Here is a 13,726-nt window from a genome sequence, read left to right as displayed (position 1 = left end):
GAGACTCCTCAGGAGGTTATGAGCAAGATTAAGCTGGCATATTTAGCAGTCAACAGGTAACCTTTTCACAGTTAAGATGAAGATTAATGCCCAATGAGTTGTCTTCTAATCTCCACCTCAGGGCTATGACATGCACATTTATACTCTCACACATAAACATGCTCACATATCAGACTATACAGAACACACACACACACACACACACACACACACACACACACACACACACACAGATAAAGACACACAGAGAGACTGAGATATCAAGAAAGATAGAGACCCATGAGACAGAGACGAAGTCAGACACAGATTTATTTAAAAAAAAACAATGCATACTTCAAACGACAGTACACAGTTTGATACAGATATAGTATAAATCTAGATATGGATACAGATATAAATAGAGGTATAGATAGAGGTATAGTGGAAATGGAGGTACAGATAGATATGGATATAGATATAGATATATAGATACTGCTACCATGCTTTGGAAAGAAATCAGAAGTAGTTGTACTTGTCCACATAGGCCCTTGTTAGAGAGAATATCACTTTATTTTTAAGAAAAAAAGAATACTAAATTATGGACGATGGGCTGATCCTGGATCAGTACCAATGACATATCCCATAATTGGTGTTCCTATAAGAGAGATACAAGATGAGGATGTGAGAGAGAATGACTATGGATGGAGTGGTGATGGTTTCAGGGATGGAGTGGGGATGTGGTGATGGTGTCATAAGATGAAGTGGGCGGGCCAAGCAATGTCAAACAGTTACTGGTAGCTGAGAGAGAAGCATGGGGTCCATTCTTTCATAGAGCTCTCTACGAGAGCCAATATGTGCATAATTTTTTGGCTTCTGGACTTGTGAAATAGTACATTTCTTCCTGTTTTTCCAAAAGTCTGTGTTACCCTTTAAAAATATCTTTTATAGGAAACTAATAGAGTAACTAAATTAATCATTTAAAACAGGCTTTTATTTAATCCATTTTCTATTTCTCTTTATTATTATACACCTTAAAAAATCCCCTTTCAACTTCCAGGTAAGATTTATTACCCAAGGAGACAAGAAAATATATAGTGAGCTTGCGTCTAGTGTCTTTGTCTGTGTGTGTGTGTGTGTGTGTGTGTGTGTGTGTGTGTGTGTGTGTGTGTTTTGAACATGCCTGATCCTTCACCTTTGACCTGATCATGACCCTCACCAGGCACTTTTGCTGTGCTTCTGGACTTCTAGGCCCCCAGAACTACAAACTATGAAAGCTTCTTTTCTTCATTCAATCACTTGGTTTGTGATATTTTTCTACAGCTCCTATAAAACACTAACACTCGGCATTACTTAAATACTATTCTTCATTCCTGGTGCTTGGAAAATTGAGGCCTATTCTAGAGTTTTAAAATACTTAAGATCAACCTACCCCAGGGAATACAAACAAACAGAACTAGGGACATTTCCTGCCTTTCGTGATGCTTTACTTTTTCCAGTGGAAACCAGAAACAGTGGAACTCATGACTGTATGTTTCTTAATCTGAGCTACTGAGAGAACGATGCTGGCGAAGGCATCGAGCATCCTGACGGAGCTTATTCCCCATTTTGACCAAGTCATTATATATTTAAAATTTCCCCACTGCTTGAAATAGAATGTTTCAGTACAACTAAACTCCCTGTATATTGTACAGTATCCAGGGTAGCCTAGTGCTGCCGTCTCTCTGAACTCAGTGGATTGTCTTAGGGATGACAGTGTGTTTCTATTTTTTTTCCTTTTTTTTCCTTTTTTTCCGGAGCTGGGGACCGAACCCAGGGCCTTTCGCTCGCTAGGCAAGCGCTCTACCACTGAGCTAAATCCCCAACCCCAGTGTGTTTCTATTTTGTCTAATCAGAAAGCTGGTCAAGAATTTAGAGAGTGATTGAAGAAGGGGAAAGTGTGATGCTCTGTAAGGTGTTTTATTATCAGGAGGGAAATCAACTTAAGCCTGAAAGTAAGACACAAGGAAAGAGCAGAACCAAGAGAATAAATGGATAAAGTTGATTTCAAGGACTGAAACACTTTGAATTCATTTATGCATCAATAACTCTTTTTACACTTTTATTCAATTACAGCTTCTATGCACAGGTTATGCTTGGTGATGTGTTAGTAACATTTCCATTGCTGCAACAAAATATTTGATAAACACAAGACAAAGAATACGAAAATGCTTAAAACTCAATGATAAAAAAACCCTCAAATTTTGAACTTCCAAACTTGGCCACACTGCTGTAGAAGATGAAAGAAAGAAAGCATATTGAAATTTCCTTGTCTGCATATCATCAGAAAAATACAGTTTAATCTATATGATGGCATTACATGACTTCAGAATGGCCAAAGTCCAGGGCATCAATGCCACCAAATGTTGGTGAAGATGTGAAGCCACAAGAACTCTCACTACTAACCGAGAGGCATGGTGGTATAATCATGTAGAAGAAAGTAGTTCGTTACAAAGCTAAACATACTCCTTCTGTAAGATCCACCAGTTGAATTCTTAATATTTGTCCCTCAGAGTTAAAAGTAGAGTTCCCACAAACTACTCTCTATAGATATTTATAGAGGGTTGATATCGTGTATAATACCCTGAATTTATAAATGATGAAACTATCTTTAAATACATGTGTAACTGAACTGGTATATTGGAATCTTAGTCACTCCTAAAAGGAAATGAATTGTTAGTGGAAGAGTGTGGAAGGACTTTAAATGCATATTAAGAAATGGGGGTGGGTGATACATATACAGCCACCCATTTAGACAAGATGGATGAAGCAAAGAAGTGCAGGCAGACAGGAGCCGGATGTAGATCGCTCCTGAGAGACACAGCCAGAATACAGCAAATACATAGGCGAATGCCAGCAGCAAACCACTGAACTGAGAACAGGACCCCCGTTGAAGGAATCAGAGAAAGAACTGGAAGAGCTTGAAGGGGCTCGAGACCCCATATGTACAACAATGCCAAGCAACCAGAGCTTCCAGGGACTAAGCCACTACCTAAAGACTATACATGGACTGACCCTGGGCTCCAACCTCATAGGTAGCAATGAATAGCCTAGTAAGAGCACCAGTGGAAGGGGAAGCCCTGGGTCCTGCCAAGACTGAACCCCCAGTGAATGTGATTGTTGGGGGGAGGGCGGTAATGGGGGGAGGATGGGGAAGGGGAACACCCATATAGAAGGGGAGAGGGTGGGGTTAGGGGGATGTTGGCCCAGAAACCGGGAAAAGGAATAACAATCGAAATGTAAATAAGAAATACTCAAGTTAATAAAGATTAAAAAAAAAAGAAGAAATGGGGTAGGGGGCAACCTAAAAGGTTCCTGCACTGTATGATTTCAGTAAGATCCATGGTGGAAAAGGAAAACTATTAAAGTAGCAAAATGTTCGGTGTTTGGTAGTGTTTGGAGACTGGAAAGGAGAGATAAAGAGGTGAATCACAGAGGACACTGAAGTCATCGTGACACTGAAGTCATAGAATGGTAAATACACACCCCTGTGCATTTGTTTAACCCAAAGAATATTCAATACTGACTTCAATGACAACTGTGGACTTTGGGTGACGATGTGTCTGTCAGTGTAGGTTCATCAGTCGTAACAAATGTACCACTCAGAGGAAGGGTGAGGTTAATACTGGGCAATTGACTTCCAGATTGAGGCAGGGTATAAATGTGAATCTTCTGCACTGTCCTAGATTAAAACTATGAACTTGTGACTTAACTGCTTTAAAAAAAAAACACAATAGCAGCAGCAGCAGCAGCAGCAACAACAACAAGAACAACAAGTCTTAGGACTCCATCAACAAAAAAGTAGATTGACTCCCTTAATCATTTTGCTCACTGGCTTCTCTTCTAGGTTTAATACTCACATGGCAGCTCACCACTGTTTGTGACTTCAGATCCAGGGGATCCATGGCAGCAGGCATGCATGTGATAGACAAGTGTGCATGCAGGCAAAATACTCACACATGTAAATTAAAATAAGTACTTTTTAAAATCTACAGAATGTGGGAACGAGGACAGCTAGAATAGGATAAAGAAAAAAATGAATACACTAGTACAAAATACATTCAATGTTATTAATGATGAGGCTTTATAATCAACACACTGTGTTTTACATTGTATCATGGGCATTTAAAGTTCGTACTGGAGGACAAGTGTCTCTCATTTAACCAAACGGCTGATTTCCTGTTCTTGCAATAGAACTCACATTCAGATGGTAAGAGCTCTTGTTGGCAACACACTTGACAGAAATTCCTGGTTTGGCTATCACCATTATTTAGAATCTTTAGCTTTATTTAGATAAAAATAATCAAATAAATTATTATGAAATTTGCTAGGGTTTAGACGCATCTGTACATTAATTGATGTCCTCACAAAAAGCACACCTTTTCATAAATGAAGATGGTTTCATGGGGGGATAAAAGAAATACAGGAAATAACCCTGGCCATGAAGACAGTGTAGGAATAATGAAAAAATATGAGAGCTGACATTAAAATATAAATAAATCTGTCTGAGATACTTTTGAGGGCTAGAGCAATGGTAATATTCATTCTATTCCTCTGTTAAATCTGGGAAATCTGAGGAAATACAGTTGGGTAGGTTTCCATAGGAAAAAAGGCAAAGAGTAATGACTAAGTGAATGGTTATATGTGAATAGAAAACCTGAATTCATTTGTTTTTGTTGAAACACAAGTGATTGGTTTATTGCCCCTTACCAATTCCTCAATTACAATTGATCTCTACTTAGTGCTTCCAATGGTTGGGAAAGAGAGAATTAACTTAATCCTCATAGGTAGTTCTTAGCCTGTGATTCTTCTTCAGATTCAAAACCCTAATCTCCCCTAAGGAGAGATAAATGAAAGCATAACAAGTATTCTTAAAATTAATTTATAAACAATCAAAGTTGAAAAAACTGTATTGGGAGCAAACAGCAAAACATATTTGTAGACTGCTGTCTATAAGCAGGTGAGGGCAGATCAAAGACAAGGCTAGAGTCTGGGATTGGACAGTAGAAAAGGAGGGCGGACTGAGAGTTTTTGAGAGGAGAGAGAGATAGGAGGGAGAAAGAAGGAAGATGGAGGAAGAGAAGGACGACCCAGATCTGTGTGGCTTTAAATGGACACAGGTAGCTAAGAATATCATATAAGGGACAGATGATTACAGGGCAATTTGTCTTATTTAGGTGGACAGTTTATATCATTATCAAATGACTCTGAGTTCTTTCTTTGGGCGTTTTGTGGTTTGAGAATTTACCAATATAATTCTGACTGATAAATCAGAAGCCTCTAGAGTTTTGATTTTACCAGGTTTCAGGGATTTTTGACAGATAACCGCAAGATGGGCGGTGGCTGCATGAGGGTAGCCATGGAGGCAGCGAGACCGCTGAGGTTGGAGAGTAGCCGGCGCTAGCGTGGGATGGTGTTTTTTCCTTTTTTATTATTTAATGCAACACATAGTGACTGATTGTAACTGATATTGAACTAATGAGAGACAGACAAGTGCTTGATTAGACCATTTGTCATCCCAGATCTGTGTCCACTGACAGGCGTTTAAGACACTTAATCTCCTTATCGTGTTTATTTTTTAATGACTATTCTGAAATTTTCCGAATGTTCCTATAATTTCTACATCTTTACTTTAGCAATGCTGACGTTTCTTTACAGATGATATTATCAACATAATATCACTTTTCTACTGCTATCATATTACTATCCATTTTCTCATTATCTTTGAGATATCTCCAGGAAATCTATCCTCTTAACATTGTTTCAGTATTCAACAAAAATGCTTCTAAGTTTTCATTCACCGCAATGCATACATTTTTCTGCAGGCCAATCGCTGCTACCTTTTTATAAGACTAAAATGTTCTATGACATAGTTCTCGTTTGTTAATAGCTTTTGCAAAGAGTAACTGTGGAGTTTTTTAAGTCTTACCTCTCTATATGATCATGCTTTTTCTCCCTAAGTCTTCTAATATGGCAAATTATATCGATGCATTTGCAATAAATGAAATCAGCTAATAATTTTGTGTTTCCTGTTTAAGTATCAACTTTAAATAGGATTTTGTAACTTTCTTTTCTAATCTTGAAAATGAGTTGCAAATGAGAGAAAATTCAGTGTCTTACATTTTGAAAAAATGTAATCCAGAACATCAATAGAGGCCATATCTATTGATTCTGTTTGTATTGTTTGGTTCACTTAGGTTTTGTGTTGATAACAGTTACTAATAAGATAATTTCTACATAATAATTTCAATAATTCATTTTTCCTTTCAATAAAATAGATTTGAAAATTATGTATGAAAGTGTATATAACTTTCACCTTGAAAAAGTTTCTAGCCAATCTTGCTGTTTTCATTCTTTTTTTTCCCCATCTTTATTAACTTGAGTATTTCTTATTTACATTTCGATTGTTATTCCCCTTCCCAGTTTCTGGGCCAACATCCCCCAACCCCTCCCCCTCCCCTTCTATATGGGTATTTCCCTTCCCCATCCTCCCCCCATTACCACCCTCCCCCCAACAATCACGTTCACTGGGGGTTCAGTCTTGGCAGGACCAAGGGCTTCCCCTTCTACTGGTGCTCTTACTAGGCTATTCATTGCTACCTATGAGGTTGGAGCCCAGGGTCAGTCCATGTATAGTCTTTAGGTAGTGGCTTAGTCCCTGGAAGCTCTGGTTGTTTGGCATTGTTGTTCGTATGGGGTCTCGAGCCCCTTCAAGCTCTTCTAGTCCTTTCTCTGATTTCTTCAACGGGGGTCCTGTTCTCAGTTCAGTGGTTTGCTGCTGGCATTCGCCTATGTATTTGCTGTATTCTGGCTGTGTCTCTCAGAAGAGATCTACATCCGGCTCCTGTCAGCCTGCACTTCTTTGCTTCATCCATCTTATCTAATTGGGTGGCTGTATATGTATGGGCCACATGTGGGGCAGGCTCTGAATAGGTGTTCCTTCTGCCTCTGTTCTAAACTTTGCCTCCCTATTCCCTCCCAAGGGTCTTCTTGTTCCCCTTTTAAAGAAGGAGTGAAGCATTCGCATTTTGGTCATCCTTCTTGAGTTTCATGTGTTCTGTGCATCTAGGGTAATTCAAGCATTTGGGCTAATAGCCACTTATCAATGAGTGCATACCACGTGTGTTTTTTTGTGATTGGGTTACCTCACTCAGGATGATATTTTCCAGTTCCATCCATTTGCCTATGAATTTCATAAAGTCATTGTTTTTGATAGCTGAGTAATAGTCCATTGTGTAGATGGACCACATTTTCTGTATCCATTCCTCTGTTGAAGGGCATCTGGGTTCTTTCCAGCTTCTGGCTATTATAAATAAGGCTGCTATGAACATAGTGGAGCATGTGTCTTTGTTATATGTTGGGGCATCTTTTGGGTATATGCCCAAGAGAGGTATAGCTGGGTCCTCAGGTAGTTCAATGTCCAATTTTCTGAGGAACCTCCAGACTGATTTCCAGAATGGTTGTAGCAGTCTGCCATCCCACCAACAATGGAGGAGTGTTCCTCTGCTATTTTCATTCTTATCTTATTCTTAGTTTGTTTCTTGTTGTGTTTGCAGTCTTGCCAGAAGCTTATTTCACTATTTTGGGGGAAACACTTCTGATTTTGTTCTTAGTTGGTTTTCATGGTTTTTTTCCTCAATTTGTTAAACAAAGAACATATAGATATAAGCAAGAACACTACCACTTAAATCTTGCCTTCTTTATGTGTATTTAAACTCATTTATCTATCTATCTATCTATCTATCTATCTATCTATCTATCTATCTATCTATCTATCTATCTGTCTGTCTGTCTATCTATCTTTACTTATTCACTTTACATCCCACTCACTGCCCTCTCCCAGTCACTCCCTCCCACTATCATTCCCCTATGCCCTTTACCTTCTTCTCTGATCCAGTGGCCCCTGAGAATCCTGCCTCTCACCCTGGCACTTCAAGTCTGAGAAGCTAGGGGCATACTCTACCTCTGAAGCCAGACAAGGCAGCCCAGCTAGTAGAACATATCCCACACATGGCAAAAGCTTTTTGGATAGTACTAGCTCTACTTGTTCAGAACCCACCTGAAAGTCAAGCTGCACATCTGTTACATATGGGGCGTGTGTGTGGGGGGGAGGCAGGTATACATTCTTTGGTTAGTGGTGCAGACTCTGAGAGCCTCAAGGGCCCAGGTTAAGGTTAGTTGACTCTGTTGTATTTATTTATTTTTACTTACTCACTTTACATCCTGTTCATTGTCCCCTTTCCAGTCACCCCCTCCCACAATCTTTTCCCCATCCTCCCACCCTTCTCCTTTGATCAGGTAGCCTCTCTCCAAGTAGTCTTCCTTCCTGGCACACCAAGTCTGGGAGGCTAGGCCCACCCTCTCCCACTGAGACTAAACAAGGCAGCCCAGCTAAAAGAAGATACCCCCCATACAGGCAACAGCTTTTGGGATAGTCCTCACTCCAGTTCTTCAGGACCCACATGAAGACCAAGCTGTGGGGAGGCCTAGGTCTAGCCCATGTATATTCTTTGTTTGGTGGTTCACTCTCTGAGAGGCCCAAGGGTCCAGGTTAGTTAATTCTGTTGGTCTTCCTGTGGAGAATTCTCTTCAGGGCCCTCAATCCTCCCTGTAACCCTTCCACAAGAGTCCACAGTTTGATCCACTGTTTGGCTGTGGGTGTCTGCATTTATCTGAGTCAGTTGCTGGGTGGATCCTCTCAGAGAACAGCCATGAGAGTCTCATAGCTGCAAGCATGACTATTAAGAGTGTCAGAGATTGGTGCTTGCTCATGGGATGGGTCTCAAGTTGGGCTCGTTATTGGTTGGCCATCTCTGCTCCATCTCCTGTCTCTGCATTTCTTGTAGACAGGATAAATTTTGGGTCAAAAATTTTGAGGGTGAGCTGTTGTTCTTATCACTCCACTGAGGTTCATGCCTGGCTATAGGAAGTGGTCACTTTAGGTTCCATATCCCCAAAGCTGTGAGTCACAGCTAAGGTCACCCCCATTGATTCTTGGGAAAGTTCCTCATCCCAGGTCTCTGTCATATTCTGAGATGTCCTCCACTTCCCTACCTCTGTCAGTTGCACATTTCCATTCATCCAACCCTACATCTGACAGACACTAATATCCAAAATGTATTAAGAAGTCAAGAAGTTTGACACGAACAACCCAAATAACATAATTGAAAAAATGGGGTACAGAGCTGAACCAAGAATTCTTAATAGAGGAATCTCGAATGGCCAAGGAGCACTTAAAGACACATTCAAAGTCCTTAGTCATTAGGGAAACGCCAATCAAAAGAACTCCAATGTCCCATCTAACACACATCAGATTGGCTAAGATCAAAAAGTTAAGATATAGCACATGCTGGCGGAGATGTGGGACAAGGGGAACACTCCTTCATTGCTGGTGGGAGTGTGACCTTGGAAATCAATTTGATGGTTTCCAAAAGAAGAGTGGGAATAGTTCTACCTCAAGACCCAGCTAATACCACTCCTGGATATACGCCCAAATGATGTTCCATCATCTCCCAAAGATACTTCCTCCACTATGTTCATAGCAACTTTATTCAACATAATCAGAAACTGGAAACAACCCATATGTCCCTCCACTGATCAACAGATAAAGAAAATGTGGTACATCTACACAATGAAGTAGTATTCAGCTATTAAAAAAAAAGACAATATGACTTTTACATGCAAATGGATGGATCTTGAGAATATCATCCTGAGTGAGGTAACCCTTTCCCAAAGGGACATACATGGTACGTACTCACTTATAATTGGATATTAGCCATGAAATACAGGATACACATGCCATGCTCCACAGACCCAAAGAAGCTAAACAAGAAGGAAGGCATAAGCAAGGATGCCTGAAGTTCACTTAGAAGGGTGTAGAAACTAATCTTAAGAGGAAGATGGAGGAAGGGAACTGGGTGGGAGAGGTAATAGGGAGGGGAATTAGGGTGGGGCTGAGGGTCAGGTTTGAAGAGAGGCAGAAGAGATGGCTGGATGGCTATCTGGGCGAATGGAAATTTGCCGTCTTTTAAAAAATCATTTATTTTTATTTATGTATATGAGTGTGTGACTCTGTGTATGAGTATCATATCTGATTCTCAGGAAATACAGTTGAAATTGGTTTGGAGCTACCCAGTAAGGATGCTGGAAATGGAATTCTGGTGTTCTGAGGATCTAAGGAAAAAGCACACTTTTAAAATTTGAGCCATATCTCTGGCCCCTAATCTAACCTCCTCCTCCTTCTCCTCCTCCTCCTCCTCCTCTTCCTCCTCCTCTTCCTCCTCCTCCTCCTCCTCTTCCTCCTCCTCCTCTTCCTCCTCCTCCTCATCCTCCTCCTCTTCCTCATCCTCCTCCTTCTTCTTCTCCTTCTCCTCCTCCCTATCATTATTATTATTACTATTATTAATTTTAAATTAATTGTATTATTCTTTAATCTTAATTTTTTACAGTCCAGTTGTTATCCCCCTCCCAGTCTGACTTCTGACTGTTCCTCATCCCATACCTCCTCCCCCATCTCCAAGAGGATATCCCCACTCCACCCCACACCCACCCCAGTAGAACTCCCCACTTTCTGGGACCTCAAGTCTCTCCTGAGTTAGGTGCATCTTCTCTCACTGAGGTCAGACCAGAAGGTCCTCTGCTGTATATGTGTGAGGGGCCTCAGGCCAGCTGGTGTAGGCTGCCTGGTTGGTGGCTCAGTGGGAGATCTTGGGGGTCCAGGTTAGTTGAGACTGCTGGTCTTCCTATGGGGCCACCCTCCTCCTCAGTTTCTTCCAGCTTTTTCCTAACTCATTCACATGGATCCCCAGCTTCTGTCCATTGGTTGAGTATAAGTATCTGCATCTTTCAGCTACTCGTTGGGCAGCCATGCTAGGCTCCTGTCTGTAAGCACAACATAGCATCAGTAACAGTGTCAGGTCTTGGAGCCTCCCCTTGAGTTGGATTCCTATTTAGGCCTGTCACTGGACCTTTTTTTCCTCAATCTCTTCTCCATTTTTGTCTCTGCAGTTCTTTTAGACAAGAAAAATTCTGGGTTAGAATTTTAGTTGCCTCACCTTCAACCTAATCCGGTTATCTTGAGATGACTAATTTAGTCCCTTATCACTATTTAAGTCAATTGTTTGACTAAAATTATGTAAATAGTATGTTTTGATAATTACTGAGAAACCTGCTTAGAAAATTCTAAATATGTAGAAGTTTTTTTGTATTTCTCTCACAGAATTTGTCATTCAATTTGAAAGCATTGTGATGAGGAAATGTAGTCCATAAATTACTGATAAGAACCTTCTCTACTTACGATGTGGGTAAGTCTTACGATTCTGTAAAGTCTTTAGAAGTTAAACAAAATACCTTGTCAAAAATGCTTTATATATGCCTAAACTACAGAGTATCCAGATGTAGTTCAGCCTAGTCCACTGTAAACATAGTCAGAATTCTGAACATTCATTGGTCTTCTAACATTAAGTCTATTTTATAGCACAGCCTGCTCACAGCCTCGTGAGCTGCAGTAAATCAGATTTTTGCCTTCATGACTGTGTGTTCAGCTGGAAATGCCATCTCTATAGCCCATCTCGAGAAGCCATGAAACATATTGTGTACTGTTAGGCACACTTTCAAAATTTCAAATTCTAAATACGGTTTACTGAATATACAACAACTTCATCTATCATAAAGTCTAAACACCATAAGTTTGGACTTATCTATATCTGGTGGTGTGAATATGTATGGCCCACATAGACTCATGTGCTTGAATGCTTGGCTCATAGGGAATGGCGCTGTTACAAGGTGTGGCCATGTTGAAGTCGGTATGACTTTGTTAGAATTAGTGTGTCACTGAGAAGGTGAGGTCTGAGATTCCATATATACTCAAGATATGCCCAGTGTGGCACACAGTCCATTTTTATTGCCTGCATATCATGATGTGGAACTCTCAGCTTCTCCAGCACCATGTCTGCCTGCATGCTGCCATGATTCCCATCATGGTGATAATGGAACTGTAAGCCAGCCCAATTAAATGTTTTCCTTTATAAGAGCTGCCTTGGTCATGGTGTCTCCTTACAGCAATTAAATCCTAATTAAGACACTATATAATAAATTTATTGGGACTTCCTTAGTAAACCATCAATATTTATATGTATTATTCTTGTTGATCAATTGTACTAACATGTATTGTTATAAATATTATCGATTTCATACCAGCTTGGAATACCTAAATGTGTTTCAGACATTTCATTGTTTCTATATAAATGCATGCCTTGGTTTTATCTTCTATATATCTCTGTGTAATGCAGCTTTAATGATTATATTCTTAAACAGGGCACATCATAATTTTTTCTTTAATACTTGCAAAGATCCTAATCTCTAATGACTATGAGGTTTTTACATAATTACACGTTCTGTCAGTTTTGCTTGCTACAGTTCAAGTTTCTGATGTTAAATCTGCAAAGACCTATATTTATTTCTTCTTGATGGACTGTTTGCTTTTTGCACAAAATTGCTTTCCATTTCTGTTCTTTCTACATTTTTTCACATTGAATTTTGTTTTTCTTCACATTAGTAGTTTCAGATTTCTTAATATTATCATTTCTTACAGTGGGGTCTAAAAAGTTCTCTGGGCATGAATACCATTTCAGAAGTTTTGTGGAGACAAACTTAGCATTTCCAGAGTACTAATATGTCTTTTTCAAACATTTCAGGAGTGCCAGTGGAATTGCCTGGAGACTGAATAGTGTACAATATAATAAGGGAAGGACAAGAAAATTCAACCACAGTAAAGTACAAAAGTTGTAAGTCATGTGCGAATACACATTGAGAAGACACATGGGAGGCTTCTGTGACAACAACTACCCAGATCCTCACCCCCATCCCCCCCAAAGCAACAGCCTAAATAGGAAGCCATTAAAGAGAAATTTTAAAAAGTGTGATGGAGATGTCCAAGAGTTTCTCTCCACAATCAACAACTTCTGGTGGCAATGTGGGAGGGGTAGAACTCAGTTCTGTTTCCAGGGACAGGCCAAGCAGAATTTGAGCATGCTCCAGTGAGCATATAGATAAGAAAATGTTGACGTCCCTTCTTCCTTTCTTCTTTCCTCCCACCCTTTCTTCTTTTTCTTTTCCTTTACTATTGTTTTTTACCTTTTGTTATTTTTTTTGTTTTGAGGTGTTTATAAGATGGATAGACATGGAAGGACTTAAAAGGGATCCGGATGCATACGTGCAGTTCCCAGAGAAAGAATAAAAATGCTATGCAGGAAAAAAAAAAGAAATAACATGTTTATTTTCATACAAGTGGTTCTTTCTACAGAGATACCTTGGTTATTTTGAAAGCGACAGCACAGGTATAGGGGTGGAGCCACTGTTAACTATTGTTACATGGTATTGAGAATATTAACTTCATGTTCTTTCTTCTAAGTATTTATTGAAAACATACTATTTTTTCCTGTGATTGAACAGAATTACTATGGGGCAGGCATTTAGGTCTGAATGGCATCAGATATCACACACTCTCCACTACATACGATAGCTTGGAATGGGGGAATTGTCAGCTAAGCATTTCTTAATCATTTCACTGTCTCTGGTGGACTCTACTCCATTGACTCTAAGTTTTCTCCTTCACTGAGGAAGCAACATTGATAGCTTCATGGCATCGCTTCCCTGTGCATCTGATTGATTTCTACTTTTCTGTGTTATAGTAGGGACTCAATTTTAAACA

The 13,726-nt window shown here is 39.8% G+C and overlaps 1 long non-coding RNA gene across 1 annotated transcript; it reads left to right on the top strand.

Annotated features, from left to right (window-relative positions):
* The first annotated feature begins 5,065 nt into the window (after positions 1 to 5,065).
* Positions 5,066 to 12,935, top strand: LOC108348616 (uncharacterized). The gene is made up of 3 exons (XR_001842019.3): positions 5,066 to 5,135; positions 11,234 to 11,318; positions 12,711 to 12,935. It is a non-coding gene; the product is annotated as an uncharacterized LOC108348616 (long non-coding RNA).
* Positions 12,936 to 13,726: the final 791 nt, after the last annotated feature.

Source organism: Rattus norvegicus, chromosome 17 (assembly GCF_036323735.1).
Source record: "Rattus norvegicus strain BN/NHsdMcwi chromosome 17, GRCr8, whole genome shotgun sequence".
Lineage (NCBI taxonomy): Eukaryota > Metazoa > Chordata > Mammalia > Rodentia > Muridae > Rattus > Rattus norvegicus.
The sequence above is the reverse complement of the archived record's forward strand: the minus strand, read 5'-3'. Positions and strand labels throughout refer to the sequence as shown.